We start from the raw sequence: 18,951 nt of genomic DNA on the forward strand, positions 1-18,951 counted from the left end.
ACTTGAGTTCACATTTCTGTATAATAAGGGTAACAGTTGTTACTTCCTCTGAATTTCCTGAGTGTGGAAAAATAGAAAAAGAAAGACACACTGGATAATGATATTTTTGGTTATCATTTATGTTGGATGTTGTAGAAACCTGATACATCCCCCTCCCTAAGTTTGCTCTTAGTACAGTGGAATAAAACAGTCTTCCTGTTTAATCACTGAATGCTTACTGATACAGTCTGATCATTAGTTTTGTGGTCACTAGTTTTGTAGTTCACTGCCATGCTAAAATAGCTCTGCGCTCTCTCTCTCTCTCTCTCTCTCTCTCTCTCTCTCTCTCTCTCTCTGTGTGTGTGTGTGTGTGTGTGTGTGTATGTGTGTATGTGCATGCATATCCACGAAGAATGTGTGTACATGTGTACACAGGAATATGAGTACATATTTACACACATATACACACATACCTATATATAGAGAATATATATATATATATATATATATATATATATATATATATATATATACAGAGAGAGAGAGAGAGAGAGACCATAAGACAACTCCGGAGACCATTTCTTAAGCATCATTTACCTTTTGATTTTTAAGACACAAACTCTCACTAAATACAGTTCACTAAATACAGTCAGGCTGGCTGGCTGGCAAGTCCCAGGGATCTGCCTATCTCTGACCCCCCCAGCTCTGGGATGAAGAATGTGTGTTATGGTGTTTCTATAAAAGATAAAATGTGGATTTGGAGGCTTTAACTAAAGTCCTCCTTTGTTTGTAAGGCAAGCACTTTACTGACTAAGCTATCTTCCCAAGGCACAAAGGTTGTTCCTTCATGTAATATCCTATTGCTTCTTTCTCTGAATATTTTCTTGGAAGTAAATTACCACGAGTAAGCAAATTCTCACTATTTGACCCGAATCTGTTTCTGTTTGTTTGTTTTAAATAATTTGGTCTCCTTGGTTCAGATTGCATAAAAAGTAAACATTCTTCAAAGATTTTTAACATGTCTCCTCAGCTTATAGGGAATAAGAAATTGAGATCTGCTGACCTTGTTCCTAAAGGCCAACAAGCTTCCAGGAGATGGGAATGAATGCAATGGCACTTGTGCAGCATGGCTGTGCTTATGACAAACACACAAAGCAATTAGGTAACTGGGCTGCTTATTGCAGGAAGATGATACTTGTTTGCTTTCTCCCGCCGCTGCACAGTCCTGGTGTTAAGTCTGTTGTGACACTAGGTCCATCAATTGCTGTGTCCTCCCAGAAGTGACAGGGTGACCTGCTGTCTGTGTTCATTGAACTGTGTTCTTGTGAGTCCTGTGGAATAAGAGTTTTGGCATTGCCTGACTGCTGTCAAAGCTTATTTCCTTCTCTGTGAACTACTTGAAGATTTATATACCTACCAGCAGGAGCTTAATCAGTGGTGTATGGTAAATATTTTTGTGTATGGCCCAAACAAGGAGAGAAAAATCAATTCATTATGGACAGATTATAAGAGTTACTTTACTTTCTGTAACTTGATTTTTTATAATCAAAAGTTTGGAAATGAAGCCTGTGTTTTTGAGAACATTTCTCTTGATGAAATAGCAAACTTTGGACCATTTATTTTCTTTAAAATTTGAATTATTTTTTTCTTGCATGGCATTTTACTCTCTATAAGGTGTAAAACTGAGAGTAAATTGAATATTTTATCATTAGTAACATTTTACTTGTAATATTCGTTTTGTAATTTAAAAACCTGTAAATATAATACGGACTATATATCTTTTAATTATACATTGTCCCCCTTTTTTGTTTCTTGCTCTTATTGGGGATAATTAAAGGATTATTGTATAAAACAAATCCTGCCAAATCCATTTAACGTTGCCCATATATACACCGGTTTAGGCCTGGCCCCTTGACCTATCAGGGGTCTTACACCATGAAAAGACTGAATCCTCCATTCTGAGTAGCATGTGACTGCCTGCAGCTCTTCATCTTGAGGTAGGGCCTTGTGAGATTCCCCCCATCCTCCTTGGCATGTTGACTGATGTTGTCATTATGGATATATTGTTCAGACAATCATGTTTTTTGAGTTTTCATGGATGCAGTTTCCCTTTGACCAGTTGTCAATCTCTGTAATACTTACCATCTGCTGTAAATAGACACTTCTTTGATCATAAAAATGCATTTAGAAATAAAATCAGTTTAGGAAAATGGCAGTAGTGTGTTCTTCTCTAGGGTCTGTGACCTCTATAGCGGTGGCCAGTTGGCTAGACTTTCAGTGCCAGGCAGGAATTCACTCCTATTGAGTGGCGCTTAATTCCAATTAAACAGCTGTTGGTTTCTCTGTGACAAAATGTCACTATTACACCATTAAGGACACCTTGCAGATCCAGTCATTGTGTTTCGTAGGCTTTATAGTGGGGTATGACTATTGGTTGTTCTCTTGTTTGATACCATGAGATCTAGCTCTGAGAGATGAGCCTTCCAGCCATTTTCAATTCACTCTCTCCAGGTCCTATGTCTGGTGTGTGGTGTCTTCAGCCATAGGGTCTTACCTTCAAATTCTGGGAGGCAAACAAGGCAGTGGTGATAGACTATATTGCTTTAGGAGTCTCTTAGACTCCCCTAGCCAACAGCTAGAAAGAGAATCTTCATACCTGGCTTTGTCTGTGGCTCTTTAGTTCAGCATTGTCACCCTGTGTGGCATAACTCTATTTAAAGTCTGTCTCTCTGTCTCTCTGTCTCTCTCTGTCTCTTTCTGTCTCTTTCTGTCTCTCTGTCTCTCTCTGTCTCTTTCTGTCTTTCTCTCTCTCTCTCTCTCTGTGTGTGTGTGTGTGTGTGTGTATGTGTGTGTCCATCCCTCTCTCTGTATAATGTATTTTAAAGTAAGTTAATAAAGCAATATGTTTTTTCCTATAACCTTTTTGAAGGAAATGTAACTTTTAACTTTTGCTGCAGCTATGTTTAAGCCAAGCATAGAATATTTACATTTTGATATGTATACATTTTGTCTGGGTCAGAATTCCTACCTCATTTCTGGAACTTTATTTATATAATGAGAAGTGATAAGAATACTTAAGTATATGAAAATATTATTTTCTTAGTAATCCTGAAAACAATATTTTTATGTCCTTCAGAAGAATTTGGTGATTTTTAATTTTAACTATTCGGGCAATTGAATTTTAACAGAAAGATTGGTAGGGCTCAAATATGTCTAGACTAACCTACAAGAATGCTTCTGATGAGACATCTGAGTCTGGCAATGTGTGGAATGCTTGAGTTTGTCTTGCTAGAACCTTACTAGAGTTTTCAGGAAATTAGAGATTTGGGAAAATGATTTGCTTCATTACTAAGATCAAATATAACTGTCTATTCCTTTGAAATTCAAGCTTTAGTCACATGATGAGATGACGTTTTAGCAGGCCTAGGAGAACTGGAGGAAAGCTAGGTAATAGTTTTACCTTAAAACGCATCCCGATGTCCAGACTCCTGTTGTGTGTGTCATATAGGTTGCACATTTTTACATAGAGTAGTTGTAAACTCAGGAGTGGATGAAATGAGTTCCACTAAACATTTTCTGCAAATAGTAATGCATTTACTTTGTTGGCTAACCTATAAAACTATTTCAAAAGCCCTCTATCCTTAGAGGCCAATTCTTTGAGTAAATGAGTAGGTTTCTGTGCTGTTCAAAGTCAGCTTGTTGGCTTTTATGGATTCATTACTCAACTATGATTCCTGTCTATAGGATACAGTGTCACTCAGGTGTATGTTCTGCAGATTCGCACAGTTCTATGGTTTTTTAAATAATATTTTTAGTAATTCTTTTTGATATTTCATACATGCATTCCTACAAAGTACTTTTGTTATATTTACCTACCTATTCCTTCTCCAACATCTCCCAAACCCTCCTAACTTATGTTGTTCTATTACATTTTTTTGTTTTTAAAATTATTAGATTTTAAGTTATTATATATCATTTCCTTTACCTTTTTCTCCCTCCAAAGCATCCAATCCAATATATCTCTCCTTTCTCCTGTTCAGATTCGTATGGCCTTGTGTTCCATTAATTGTTTCATATACTTATATCTATATCTATAGATAGATAGATAGATAGATAGATAGATAGATAGATAGATAGATCTCAACAGTTAATATTGTTAAAATTAAGACTGAAGAAAAGCCAAAGCATCATGAGACTATCTGGAACATTTTTGCATGAATCCTTAAATGTAAATTCTTAAGAAGTTTTTTTTCAGTAAATAACAGCTGGAGAAGATGCGCAACTGGGTAAGAAAACCTGTGTTCAGTCTTCAGCATCATATACGCTAGACGGCACGGTATATGTAATGGCAGGACTCGGAGGGAAGGCTTGAAGATCAGCAGATCAAGGCCATCCTCAGCTACATCACACAGTCTAGGTGAGCGAAAACTATGTGAACCCATACCTTAAAAAATAAAATATAATAATATAAAAACAAACACTATCATTTCCTATAATTTTGTGTCATGAAGATTCTTAGAGCAAGTGCTATGGAAGATTTGGATCTTAACAGTTCAAAATGTGACGATACTTCTTTAAATCAGTTCTCCAAACCTTCTCCACCCTTATTGCTGTTTTAAAACTTTGAACCTGGTACAATCCTTACGAAGTTATAGAGTTGGTAAATTTTACCCAGGCATACATATAACACATACACACACACACACACACACACACACACACACACACATATATATTCTACTATATATATAAATATATATATCATATACGTATGTACAGACTGACCAGTTCTGCATGATTTTAATCTTATCTGTGATATTTATTATTCCTTTTATGTAATAGAAGACCTTGGTGTATTGGGAGTAGAAAGTCAACCAAGTGTTTTCCATTCAAGCAAGAGCTTTGAATTCAGTTCCCAGGACTCACATGCAAACGCTGGACATGATGGCAAACATGCTTGCAACTCTTGTGTCATTTGCTTTCCAGCCTGCATAGGCTCTTCAACAGGCTCCAAGCCAATGTGAGAATGCGGAAAAGGTACATGAGAAGTTGCCCTCTGCCCTGCCAGGTGTACACATACATATACCTGCATATACCCAAACAAGCATGCGTGTACATGTGTATACACACACACAGAATGTGTGTGTGTGTGTGTGTGTGTGTGTGTGTGTGTGTGTGAGGGAGAGAGAGAGAGAGAGAGAGAGAGAGAGAGAGAGAAGATGGAGAGACAGACAGACAGACAGACAGACAGAAATAGAGAGGCGTAGAGAGACAGAGACAGATAGACAGACCTGGAGGAAGGGAGGGAAGGAGGTAGGCAGGGAAGGGGAGAGAGAGAGAGATGAGAGACAGGGTGGGGGAGAAGGGAATGAGAAAGGGAAAGAGAGTAGGATGGTAATAAAGGTAGTATTAGTTGGGAATCCACCTTTTATCAGATACCATAAATTTAATTTTTAAATTTTCATGGTTTTCTTCTGGGGATAATAATAATATATGCTGCATCTTCCTGTGTGAGAATCAAGTCAATCACATATGTAACTTGCACTGTGTAATATTCCAGTTTTGTAAAACACAATTTCCCCATTTTCTATTGTTTTTGTCATATTAAAAATAACACTGTAAGTTTTCATTTAAAACTACCATGATTTAAGCAAAGTTTTTTTTTAATATTCTTTCTATGTTTTGACAGTCGATGGGTGAATTGAGTCCAATTTACCAGCATGCATTGGGTCTTCTCAAACTTTAAGTTCCATTTCCAGACTTTGTTGTGGCAGCTACAGAAAATATGTCAGAGTACAGAACATTCCATTAAGAGCAAAACCTGGAGCCTAGCTTCCTACGATTTTGTTTTATATGACAAATAGTGTCGAGAGGTGAGTTTGTTGGAGTGGCCATGACTCAGCCTCTTTCTCTAGGGAGTGACTCATCCTGCGTTAATAGATCCCTGCCTTCGTGGCAAGTACCACACTAAGTGCCTGGGACACAAACACAGATTTGCTGGGTCACTAACCTAGAGCAGCCCAGAGTCTGGAAGTCTGGATATGGCATTGATTAGCAATGTTCAGACTTACAATCGACCAGGGCTCTGTAAATGTTATACTTACTTGTCAAGGCCAAGCATGATTAAATACACAATTATGGGGGCTGGCTACATAGGCAGCTAGATTGCCTGAGAAACACGAACTGCTTAGTCAGTGTTAATGCCGTCTGGCTACGTTAAGCCCTCGCTGTCTTGTTTCAATATGAAGTAAAGTTTCACATGACACAACATCATACCTTTCATGAATAAGTCCAATGGATATTTTCTTTTATGACTCTGCCGGAAACTTAGCTTCACGTGTGTAATCAAGACTTGCCTAGAACCCAGTCATACTTCAGCCTTCCATTCTAAATCTGCCGCAACCTCGCTGAGTGTTGGTCTCAGACTCTCGGAACTCCCTGGACCTCTTTTCCCGGTCACATATTTGTCTTGTCATCCCTTATATCCTGTAGTTGTACATGTTGTTGGAGACGTTCGTTTGCACCCACGTCCTAATCCCCAGTTTGACTGAGAACAAAATCTGATTCTTAGGATGTGGTTAGCCAAGTGGTTCCACCAGTCAGTGGCCAAGGCCAGTGGGATCCTTGGCCTAGTACCAAGAAGGAAAGAAAAAGCTGTCTGTTCCTCCGCACTCACCCACCCTTTCCATGCCTCTCTTCTAATTCTAAGAAGACAGATATATCACTGTTGACCATTTAAGAAGGGAACACTTGTCAGACCCAACCATGATGGTACCCAGTTCTTGTGAGTTCAATAAATAAAATTCTGTTCTTTAAGCTTCCCATGTAATGGGAATTTGTATTCCCATGTAATACAAATGTTTAATATGTATTTAAAATCATGCTTGCATAGATACTTATGCAAATACTACTTTATATTGATATATTTCTGCTTTATTGAGGCAATATCTCTGCCAAAATTGGTGTTTCATCTCTGTTCACTTGGATGTCTGTGGACATCACCTAAATGGACTATTCTTTTTCCCTCCAATCTCATATCTAGTCTATAGTCTTTGAGGAACAAATTACATAATTATTCCATATTTTAATTTAAAATTTTCAGTGTTTCATCTAGCCTACAAAACTAAAGATTTAATATGTAGCTTCCTCAAATCTAGGGCCAAAGTCCTTGATTCGTATGTAGATCCAATAGAGCTTTGCACCCAGTTATCCCTCTTCTTACATGTTTCATTCAAGTAAAGCTGAAGGCAGGCTAAATATTGTCTGCGCTTGTCCTGTTCTTCCTAAAACCCCCGTGTTTCATTATTTGTTTATTTTGATTTTTTGAGACACAGCCTTACCCTTTAACCCATCTAGCTTCATACTGTTAACCCCTTGACAAAGCTTCTAGTCCCTCTGGATCTAATCCACGTAACAGGATTTCATCCTCCCTCTCTTCTTTAATCTTTTATAGTTTTGCTCATATTTCTTCATGAAAAATAGGCATATTCTGCTATGCATCAGTCATTGATGTTTTTCTCTACAGCCCCTCCTACACCAATGGATTCTATTAAATAAACCACAGAATGAGAATGAATATTGGATTCCAAAAAGCTAAACAAGGTTTGTTGTTTAAGTGCCACTGTAACATTCCAAAAGAAGGTTTGGAAAGATAGCTCAGTGGTTAGGAATGTGGACTCTTCTTGTAGAAGGACTCAGCTCCCAGAACCACACCGTGGCTTACAACTGCCTGTGGCTGTAGTTCTGGGACCCTGACACCTCTGGCCATAGCTACCACAAACATAAAATAAAAAATGAAAATAAATCATAGAACATAAAAACATGCATTACAAATAAACAAAAGCACTTTAACTTAAAAATAAAATTGTTTTTTAAATTCTTTATAGTTTCAATACCCCGAACTTTATTTCTAGTGTAATTTTTCCAAGGGAAAAACAGCAAAGGTAGGAAAAGTGACTTTCAGTAGACAGCTGACTTTGCTAATTGTTTGGTAACTGTTCCTGCTGTTGCCAGATTTATTCCTTGTGAGGTTTAAACAGGCTCACATCTGTCTGATAAATGTGTAATGTATGAACTGGCCATCACCATATGATTTAATGTGGACAAGAAAGCATTTCTCATTGGTTAAAAAGCTTATTCAAGCTATATAAACTAACTCTTCAGGATTAATTTGTGGCATTTCTTTTACCTTTTCAGAGAAGGGAGAGAGGACAGAAAAATGGTGATTTTTAATATGCAGATGCACTATGCTGCCTGAAGACAGATGCCAAATCCCATTGAAAAGAATTCTCTTTGAATTATGCTCAGGGGTTTGTTCAGCAAAATACTACACAAAAGTCTTGACCTGTGAGCTTGAAGTGGCAGATGTTCCCTGGTGAAGACAGGGCCTTAGGGTAACATAAATCTTCACTATTTTGTGCCTCTTTGCTCAGTAACTGGGCTGCATTTTTCTTTTTTTCTTTTTTTTTTTTTTTTGGTTCTTTCTTTCGGAGCTGGGGACCGAACCCAGGGCCTTGCGCTTCCTAGGTAAGCGCTCTACCACTGAGCTAAATCCCCAGCCCCCTGCATTTTTCTTAAGCTTCAGGTTGCTGCTGAAAAAGCAGCTGCAAATGGAAGTGTTTCCCTTAAACACAAATGAACCAATGAAGACCTCAGGATAGGTGAGATTCAGCAGTGCGGCGGCCAACACTCCTTTGTAAGGATGTTTTCATCGGATACTTTTAAGTAAAGCATGTTTATATTAAGGTACATAAAATGATATCTTGGGCTCTGCATGTAATTTTAGAATACTACAGGCACAGGAAAATGATCGCCACATTGAGACAGACCAGCATGCCTACCTTCTCACAGCTACCTTGTTAATTTTGTCTTGCTTGTCTTTTATATTTTATCTTTTTCCTGTATGCCTACCTTTAGGAATTACATTAGGCCTTTGAAGTTCCTCAGCTTTAGACACCATATAGTTCATCTAGCCTCTGTGTTCTTTAAAAGTAGTCACCATGATGTACACTGGATCTCTGTTGCCTTTGTCTTGTATAACTATGATCTTTGTATTCTTTTACTGACATCTCTCTATTTCCCTAAGCCTCCCCTCTCTCTGAATGACCTAGTCTCTGGTTCTGTAAATTTAGCCTTTTATTTTTCTTGTCTTTCTTTTTTCACATTAATTTCATCTATGGAATTACGTAGCATTTTTATATATATACATATATGTGTATAACATCTTGCAGATTTATCATATTCCTATAACTAGTCAGATTTAGGGGCAGGCTCATTTTCGTGTGTGTGTGTGTGTGTGTGTGTGTGTGTGTGTGTGTCGTTCTATGTGTGAAAGTTGTATGTCTAGTCATATTTTAGTGAATACTTCAGTTGTTCCCCTACATACATATATACGTATGTACATATTAATAATGCTGCAGTATATTAATAATATATTCATATGTATATACATATTCTAAGTACACAAGTACAGACATCTATTGAAGGTAATAATTTTATTTGCCTTGGGATTTCTGAGTCATATGATACTTTGATTTTAATTTTGGGGTACCATGTACTATTTACCAGAATGCCTATACTAATTTAGATTTCCACAAAAAGTATAAATGTGTCATGTTAATTACCTTTCTTATATCTATAATAGATGAGACTATTATCTTATCTGACTAAAGCAACTCAAGAGAAGAAGGATATATTTGGGCTCATTTCTGAGGCAAAGTATGTTGTCTGTGATAGTTCTGTCTGTGATGACAGCCATATGTCCCATTGTTTGGTCAAACCTTGGCAAGTCAGGAAGCAGAACACTCAGGCCAAAGCCAAGCAGTTGTCATTGCCGCCGCCGCTGCCTCCTCCTCCTCCTCCTCCTCCTCCTCCTCCTCCTCCTCCTCCTCCTCCTCCTCCTCCTCCTCCTCCTCCTCCTTCTTCTATGTCCCACTCCAGTGACTAGCTAGTTCACAGTCATGAAGGTTCTGCCATTTTCCAAATCAGCACCACCAACTGGGGACAGTTGTCAAACACTGGAACCCATGGGGAAGACTGCAGACCAAGCCACAGCACTTTCTCTTTTGTCCACAGGCTTGGCAGTACTTGTTATCCTTAATCATCTTAATCTAAGCCATAATAACAGGTATGAGATGATACCTCATTTTGATTTTGATTTATATTCCCATGGTTAGCTATGTTGATTGCTGTTTTGTATTTATTGGTTATTTTTAGGCTTTTTTAAAGAAAATATTCTATTTAGTCTTTGTTCCATTTTAATATATTTGTTTTGTTTGTTGCTTTGAGCTCTGTGAATTTCTTGTAAGTTTTGTTTGTAAACCACTTACCAAACACATGATTTAAAATGCCTTGATTGAAACCTCCTTCTCCTTTGGTTCTGTTGCCAGGCACCTTTCATTTTGATTGCTTTTGGGTTTTATTCCTTAAGGTTTTGGAGTCATCTGGCTTTGTCAATGTGAATGCCAAGTAGTTTGTTCTCTATGCATTTCCTCCTATACAAGTTTTATAATTTTAGGTCTGAAAATTAAATTTTAATCCACTTGAATTGATTATTATGTATGATAGAAGATAAAGGTTCATTTTGATCCCTTTGCATGTGGATATTCAGTTTTCCCAAAACCAGTTATTAGGGAGAACATCCCTTCAATGGAGATCAAATGGGACAAAGGTATGATTTTATTCCCATAAACACTCAAAAGCATTTTCTGCTATTTTCTAATACTTAGCAAAGAATCCAAGAAATATTGAATTGAGAATGTTTGCTTATTCACCGTTTACCATACACTTCTATTCTCTGTGCTGAGCGTAAGTTTGTAGCTTCAAATATAAGGTCCGTATAATTAAAATAACATTAACATTTAAATTTGAATTTAACTTGTGCTGTCTTGAGCAGAAAACATGTAAACCATTCTGAGGTACTACGAGATGAAAGTAGTAATGTCAGTGAGGGGACACTGTCAAGGACAATTAGGGGTATTTAGAATATCGTGCAATCGCATGAAATACAGTCAGATTTATTTGTCTCATCTCCTGTCTCTGGAAAACTATAAAAGCGTGCATTGGAGAGTGAAGACATAGACTCTAATTAACTTAAAAGGGTGTTAAAGATACTGGAGTGTTTAATATGCCAAGGTGCTCTCAACAAGTAGTGGCCCTTGTCACATGGCCAATTTAAAACACAAATGAGCAATTCCACACAGACTTTCAGTGACTCCAAAAAATCATGAGCTATAGTCACCTAGCATCTGAATGAAGTGGTGACGTCACGCCGTGATTCATTCTTTAATACTAAATAGCTCCTGAGCAGCTTTGTGTGCTGTACACCATGCAAACCCCAGGAAAACAGTGTCACTGCCTAACTGGGGTAAATATAAGTGTAGCATAGGAGCTGTAACTTTACCCATTTTAAATGTCAGTGCTATGACCTCAAGTACATTCATACCATTGAACAAGTTGTTACATTAGGGTTTTGTTATGTTTTCAAGTAGATATTTGAACCCAAATCAAAATCCCTGTTTTCACGACCTCTGCTTTCCTTGTGAATGTGATTGCTGGTCACCATGATTAATGTACACAGATATTCAGTGCCCGCTTCCTATTCTGCTATTCCCTGTAGTTCGTGTGCGTTGTTGTAGCGAACTCTGGACATAGGATTGTGCACATGTGTAGGAGTCACAAACACTTCCGTCCACAGACAGAGCCAGGCCCCCAGTCCTTCCCACACTCCTAGGATGGCTTCCTCTCTACAGTAGAATATATTTTCTTTCCTTAATTTTTTGCTTTTAACAAATTTTTAATTTCTCTATTTTTCCTTTGCATGTGTACTGTTAAAACTTTAAAAGTTACCGGTGGTGAGGCACATCTTTAATCCCAACATTCAGGAAGCAGAGGCAGGATATCTCTGTTAGGTTCAAGGCCAGCCTGGTCTTCAGAGTGAGTTCCAGGACAGCCAGGACTACACGGAGTTTGCTTTTCTCAACCAAACCAAACCAAACCAAACCAAACCAAACCAAACCAAACCAAGCCACACCAAATGGAGTTTTAGAAACTATCAGCTGGAAGAGAACTCTTTAGATCAATGATTCTCAACCCGGGGGTCACATGTCTTTGGAAAACCCCTATCTCCAAAAATTTTAACATTATGATTCCTAACAGTAGCAAAATTACAGTTATGAAGTATCAATGAAATAATGTTACGGCTAGGGATCGCAACAATATGAAAAACTGTATTAAAGGGCCAGAGCATTAGGAAGGTTGTGAACCACCGTTTTGACTTTCTTAATATAAGCACCATTCAGTTTAGTTCATATGTTAAGTATTTATATACTGATAGTTTAGTGATTTGAAATAATAATATACATGGGTTAAAAGAAAATGATTTTTATTTGGTTCTAGAAACCTCACAATACCTTACTATTGGGATATGCCCCTGTTAGTTGTTGTCTAGTTCTTATCCTATGGTCTCATTAGACACAGTCACCTTTTATTTCTTATTGCGCATTGTTTTTATGTATTGCCATGTGTCTCCAAATGTCTTGATAAACCCATCCTTATAAAGCTGTGATGTCATTGATGGTGCCTAAGGGTTTTTTTTTATGTTGAACATACTTTCTCATTTCTTTGTTGAGTTTAATTGGCACAATTGAAAACATGCATACTTGCGGGATTGTTGGCTTTATTCAGATATAGAATTTTATATCAGAGTAAAATAATGTCAGATGTCTGGAGATGGACACTATTCTTTAAAGCCCCTGATAATGTACCTTTAAAAAACATTTCATCAGGGGCAATAGGGAGGAATCGGAGGGAAGAGACAGGGACTGGATTTAATTCAAAATGTATTATATGTATGTGTAAAATTCTCAAACAGTAGAATGTCAACTGATTTATTCACCCTTCTTTCAGTATATATATATATATATATATATATATATATATATATATTGTGTATGAGTACACAGTAGTTGTTTAGACACACCAGAAGAGGGCATCAGACCCCATTATAGATGATTGTGAGCCACCATGTTTCTGGGAATTGAACTCAGGACCTCTGGAAGAGTACTCAGTGCTCTTAACCGCTGAGCCATCTCTTCATTACCCTTCCTTCAATTCTTCTATGAAGAAACCACTATAATCCTTAAGATGCACAATAATTCTGTGTTGGTTATGTGCTTTGTCGCTGCTCTTTGGTGTTTCTCTTATATGTCTTTGTGCTTTTCTTTCTATTAAACCACGATTGTTGGATGTGAACATAGTGCATAGACGTGGCTTAAACATCTGATAATGAAACATTTCTGAGATGTAGGTATATGTGAACTTCCAGTCAGTAAGTACAGATGATTCTAGAAGCTAACGAGTTTTTAAACTGAAGTCACTGTTATGAATACTTTTTTGAAGCAAGTTGGGAATTCCATTTTTGCCATTCATTTTAGTTCTCTCTTTGCTCGTCCAGATGACAGGCTGATTTTTACCACAAACTCTTTGAAAAATTGTTTTCCCCTCAATTCCCCTTCTTTGTCCCTATCCTCCGACAGTGTGCTTTACCACGAATTTGCGTCTCAGCATATTTTAATGGCCAGGCTTATGCACAGGGGACCAATGAGAAGACTGATAAATTGCCGATAGAATTGCCTTCTTTGACCTTGACTACCTTTGGACTGATTGATGATCCTGAACTAAAGATCTACAGACTCTCTGTTGGTATTAAATCAGATTAAAGATCTGTCCTAGATGGTCCAGGCTGTTATAACAAACATATTGTGGAAGGTGTGGCTTATAAACAATAGAAGTTTATTTCCCAAGCTCAGGAGGCTGAAAACACCAAGGTCATCAATTCAGGGATTGATGAGGTTTGGTTCTGTGTAGATAGATGGCTGCTACCTTGCTGTCCTTACCTGGCAGAAGGAACAAAGGAGCTTCTATGTTGTAATTTCTATAAGGACACTAGTCTCCGTTTATTGCTGAATTTCTCATGCATGATAATACAGTTGTCTCCAGTACCCATCACATCTCAGCATGGGGATGAGGTGGGAGGTAAATGGAAAATATAAGGCAAGGTCCAAATGAGTTGATTTAATTACTAAGGAAATATTCAGGGCAAATGGTGGTATCTTACAAGTCAAATGTGGATGTTTTAGACTATATGCTTAAGAATTCTTTAAATGCTGAAAGCAAAGATAGGAACTAATTTTGACATTTATTACATGTTTTGAAAATGAAACCTAAAATTTACTGTGAATTTACAATGTTTTTTGTATAAAAGCAGGGTGTGTTGTGAGGCAATCTCTACCAGCCAGTACATTTTAGGGCAGGCCTTCCTCGGTAGACAAAGAAAGGCTGACTTACCCGAATGATTTAATCTAAGGGTGTTATTTCTTTTCTTTTCCTTTTAGATTTTTATTGATCCGAACCAACCTATATTGTGACTGCTGGCAAGAATTAAGGTCAGTGCTGTGCTCCTATTGATTGTGAACAAGCTTAAGAAAGCTTTCATAACGGCTTTTTGAGTCTTTAGATTGCTGGTGCAGGATATTCTGGCAAAGGCGTGACCAAGAGCAGGGTCAAGTATGAACTGTATATATCACACTGTGGCTCACTAATAAACTCGGTTCTCGGCAGTGTTTATTTTATATTACTTTGTTTATTGAATGTCTTACCTCTGTCACCTCACTAGCTAAGTTTCGGTGAAATAAAAGCACCATCATTTTAGTTCCTTAAAAGAATTAAACAAAGACTAGCTTATATTTTAAAGGATGATTTACTTCTCTGAATTATATAGGAAAACACATTTAGGTCCTCAATTTGGTCTTCAAATGGAACGCATTACAAAAGGGGAGCAGAGTTGAAAGTGCATTTGTGAATCACTAATGTTAATTAACAAGCAGAATGTTAAGAAGTCGTTTCTTTGTTCTGTTTTCTCATTAGCTGGCTTTTATAAGCCACTCTAAACAGCTTCAACGAGGAGGTTGGAGTAATACCAGAGCCTTAGAGGTCCCTCACACAGATGGGCTTGGGGATCCATTTGTCCCCTCTATTTTCTTCTCTAGGACAGGAATTTGGAATTAAAAATAAATTTATAAGCTAAGCCCTGAAGGCAAGGAGGATTTTCATTGCTCATAAAGAGCAGAACTCCAGGTGTTGCTAGATTTGTGCATGGGCTTTTTGTTTAGCATAAAGAAAACACTGGGTTTTCATTCATGCTTACATTAATCAAGAATTTCCATTCTGAATTTTGAATTTAACTCTTTAAGCCAAAGTGCCTAATAGAGCAAGCACACAGTCAATAAGTACTTTTTATGGCCACAGTTCTAATGTCACTATCCTGCTGCCAGTAAAGCACACACACACAGACACACAGACACACAGACACACAGACACACACACACACACACACACACACACAGACACACACAAAGACAGACAGACACACACACAGAGACAGATAGATACACACACATACACAGACACACAGACAGACACACACAGACACACACAGAGACAGACACACACAGAGACAGATAGATACACACACATACACACACATTCACACACAGACACACAGACAGATACACACACACACACACACAGACACACACACACACACGCACACACACCCATACTCCCTCTATCAGATGAATGGGTACTATTATTTCTCTTTTTTCTTTTTCATGTACATATGGTGCTTCCCTGTTCCTTAGTCTAAATTAAATAAATAAATCCCGTTGGATTTATGCCTATTGGTAGTTACCTATTTAATAAAGAAAAAAGTAGGGTAGATGTTTCCTCAGGATGATTTGAAGTCCATTTGTAAATCATGTTACTTTGTATTTGACATACTTTTGAGTTGGAATAAGTACTGACATACTTAACTTAGCCTGGCATCTTTCAAAATCACTCCTGAGAGTGGCCTAAGTGAATGTATATGTATTCAAATATATATTTCTAATTTGTTATCATGATTATTAATTTAATGAACACTGACAATGTCATATATGTAGATAATACATACAATTGATCATCTCCCACCCTCTCTTAGCGTCTTTCCACCCCCCTTGCCTACACATCTCTTCCTTACATTCTGGTCTAATTCTTTCGTGACCCACCAAGTTTAGCACACCAGCCTATGTGGCCATGCATTTGGAGCTATCGCTTGGAGCTTGGTGGGGTCAGTGGCAGATGCACAGGTGAAAACAGTGACCCGACTTTCTCCAAAATCAATCAATAGTCAATGGTTCACAAGTAGAGGATAGCGCCCGTAAGTCATTCCACCATCCATGACAGACTGTGCAAAGAGCTAATCTTGTTCAGGCCCTGTTCATGACTTCAATGGCCATGTTCTTCCTAGAGAATAGCATTTCAGAGCCCTTCTCCAGGCCGCTTGCTTCTTAAAATCTTCTAGCACCCTTAGATCCTTACTCTCAGCATCTTGACAGCCATGACTCTGAACTCACCCTCATTCACTGCAAAAAGAGGCATCTGGGATTGAGACTGACAGAAGCATTTGTCTATGTGTATAATGTATATATTTAGAAGACACGTTGATGTTTAGGTCACTTTAGCTCAAGAAAAGTTCTTCCTTGGGCCTATGACCTTCCCAGACATTGTTGTTGACTTGGATTTTGGTACCAGGCATAGATCGTCTCCTGAGGTCTAGGCTACAGATTCAATCAGGGGCTATTGGTTTTCACCATAGCTATTTTCCAGTTTTGAGCAGGTGAGTTATTCTTGAATAGCAGCTTGGATTTATAGACCACAGGGGTCACAGTTGGGTACAGCTATCAAAGGGGCACTTCACTGGAAACTGTCTGTACCACACCTCCCACACTTTGAAAATTAGCCATCAAGGAAGAAATGTCCAGCTTAGGTCTGACTTGTTTCTCTTACAGCAGCTTGTTTCTCTTATAGCTAAGGTGAGTCTACGAAATAGGGTTTCATCCTCTAGTTCTTGTGGACAACTGAGAAGACGCACAAAAACCTTCACTGTATGGAGTGGGGAGATCTGGCACCTTCCAAACCAACAATTCTCATAGTAGCATAATATCTCTGGTACTCTAATTTTGCTTAGTAACTACTGCATCTGGAGCAGCCTGATCTCACCATGCAGGATGTCTGCATTCAATCCCTAATTACATCTTTCTACCCACCCCTTTCTACCCACTGCAGTTTTTGCTATCTACATCCCATTAGACCTGGCATATAGAAAGTAGTCTACAGAGCTCTGCCAGGTATCTGTGTTTGCATCAGGAATGGTTTCGATGCTCAATCTCATCCTCTGGTCCATTCTGTTGTCTCACTGTAGTATCCAAATGGAGATTTGAAATCTCCTTATGTTCTGACTACTTTTCTGGAAGAAAAACTATGAAAGATAAAAATTTTTGTCAAGAAAAGAAAGAAGTAGTGCACAAAGTCAATCTGATTTTCTACCCACCATCAATATCAAGGGTTTCCTTTGTAAGAACATGGATATTGTGTGTGTTTTACCAAGATGTGAAAGGTTAGAATAACGTATATGCTGAGATAAATATGCATCCCATCAGATGGACGCCTATTTAAATCTCTATTATGAGGCCTTGCTAATTGAGAATGAAGAAATTTTAGAACAAGTTTGATATTGTATAAAAGCAGCTAGACATAGGAAGACTTTAAAAAGTAATTTGACTCATCAAAAACAATAGAGTAGTGGGTTTGTTTATTTGTTTGAGACAAAGGGTTATATAGCTTAGGCTGGCCTTTTATTATGTAGTTGACAGTGGCCTTGAACTCCTTATCTTTCTGCCTCTACCCCAGAAATGCTGGTATTAACATGTGAGAGCTTGAAGCGCAGTGTTACTGAATGTACACTGGGAAGATATTTTAAATCATCTAGAATTATTGTATGAGGGAATTGACATGAGGTCCATACAGAAAGTGAGACTGCAAACTAGATAGGGCTTCTTTGCAACAATTTAGAGCATAGTTTTGCCTCTAATTTTTTTATTTTTATAATTAATAGTGTCTTATATGTTGTTTTTACTCGAACTTTTTATTTTGGTTGAGTTTTACTTTTAAAAAAGTTTTCTCTAAAGTTAAACTTGCATTTTGTAACTTCCAGTTTGTTGAAAGTAGGATTTTACATATAGTTTATCCTATGAAAACCTCATAATTCACTCCTTCTCCATTGCTGGATAGAGATCTCTAATACCTTACTTTAAATAATACTGTTATGATTATCCTTCTACTCAGAGAGTTATTCCATTATTGTATTTAATATCATTTTTTAAATTCTATAATCTAAGGAAATGATTGTCTTTTAAAGTGGCAAACATGCTTTGAAAGTAACTCACAGGATTCTGATAGCACTGAGAGCTTCATTGGTGGCATTTTCCACATAAATTTTACCATTTCTATGATGGCGTTAAAATGAAGGCTTAATATTACCTCTCATATTGGCAAGAGATGATGATTTCTAATGTGGGTGTGTCTGTGTTTCATGGTGTGGATGCATATGTGTATATATGCATGTGGGAGGCAGAGAACGACCCCAGGTATTATTCCCTGGGCCATCCATCTTACTTTGAGGTCTTTTATTGTTCTGGACAGGAATGGGTTAAGATAACTGGTAGCAGTGATAGCCCTGCCTCCACCTTCCTGGCAGCAGGATTACAAGAATGACCTTGTTCAGCTTTTGTGCAGGGCTCCTGGTGATCAGGTTCCCATGTGTACATTGCAAGCTCTTTACCATCTCCCCATCCATGTCCACAGACCCAGTGGTTTCTTACTTTTTAACTAATGTAAATATAAAGTAGGAAATAGTTTCCTATTAAGGAATAGTCATGAGGTAATAAATATTAATCAGAAGAGCATAATTTTCATTTCATATAACTGAACTTTCACTTATATATAACTAAACAATGTTAATTTTACTGACTTTGTGCCTTTCTCCTTCAGAAGATTGTCCAAATTATGCTGCTTATGTCACAGTTATATTGTCTG

At 37.7% G+C, this 18,951-nt stretch overlaps 1 protein-coding gene across 32 annotated transcripts in view; it reads left to right on the plus strand.

Annotated features, from left to right (window-relative positions):
* The window catches only part of Map2 (microtubule-associated protein 2), a 258,236-nt gene that overhangs the window by 55,579 nt on the left and 183,706 nt on the right, over positions 1 to 18,951 (plus strand). For 28 of the 32 annotated variants that reach the window (XM_087564816.1, XM_087564831.1, XM_087564821.1 and 25 more), the window contains 1 exon segment: positions 14,373 to 14,423. The gene's annotated coding sequence lies outside the window, so the exon portion shown is untranslated. 32 annotated transcript variants of the gene reach the window in all.

This window comes from Rattus norvegicus, chromosome 9 (assembly GCF_021556685.1).
Source record: "Rattus norvegicus strain SHRSP/BbbUtx chromosome 9, alternate assembly SHRSP_T2T, whole genome shotgun sequence".
NCBI classification, from domain to species: domain Eukaryota; kingdom Metazoa; phylum Chordata; class Mammalia; order Rodentia; family Muridae; genus Rattus; species Rattus norvegicus.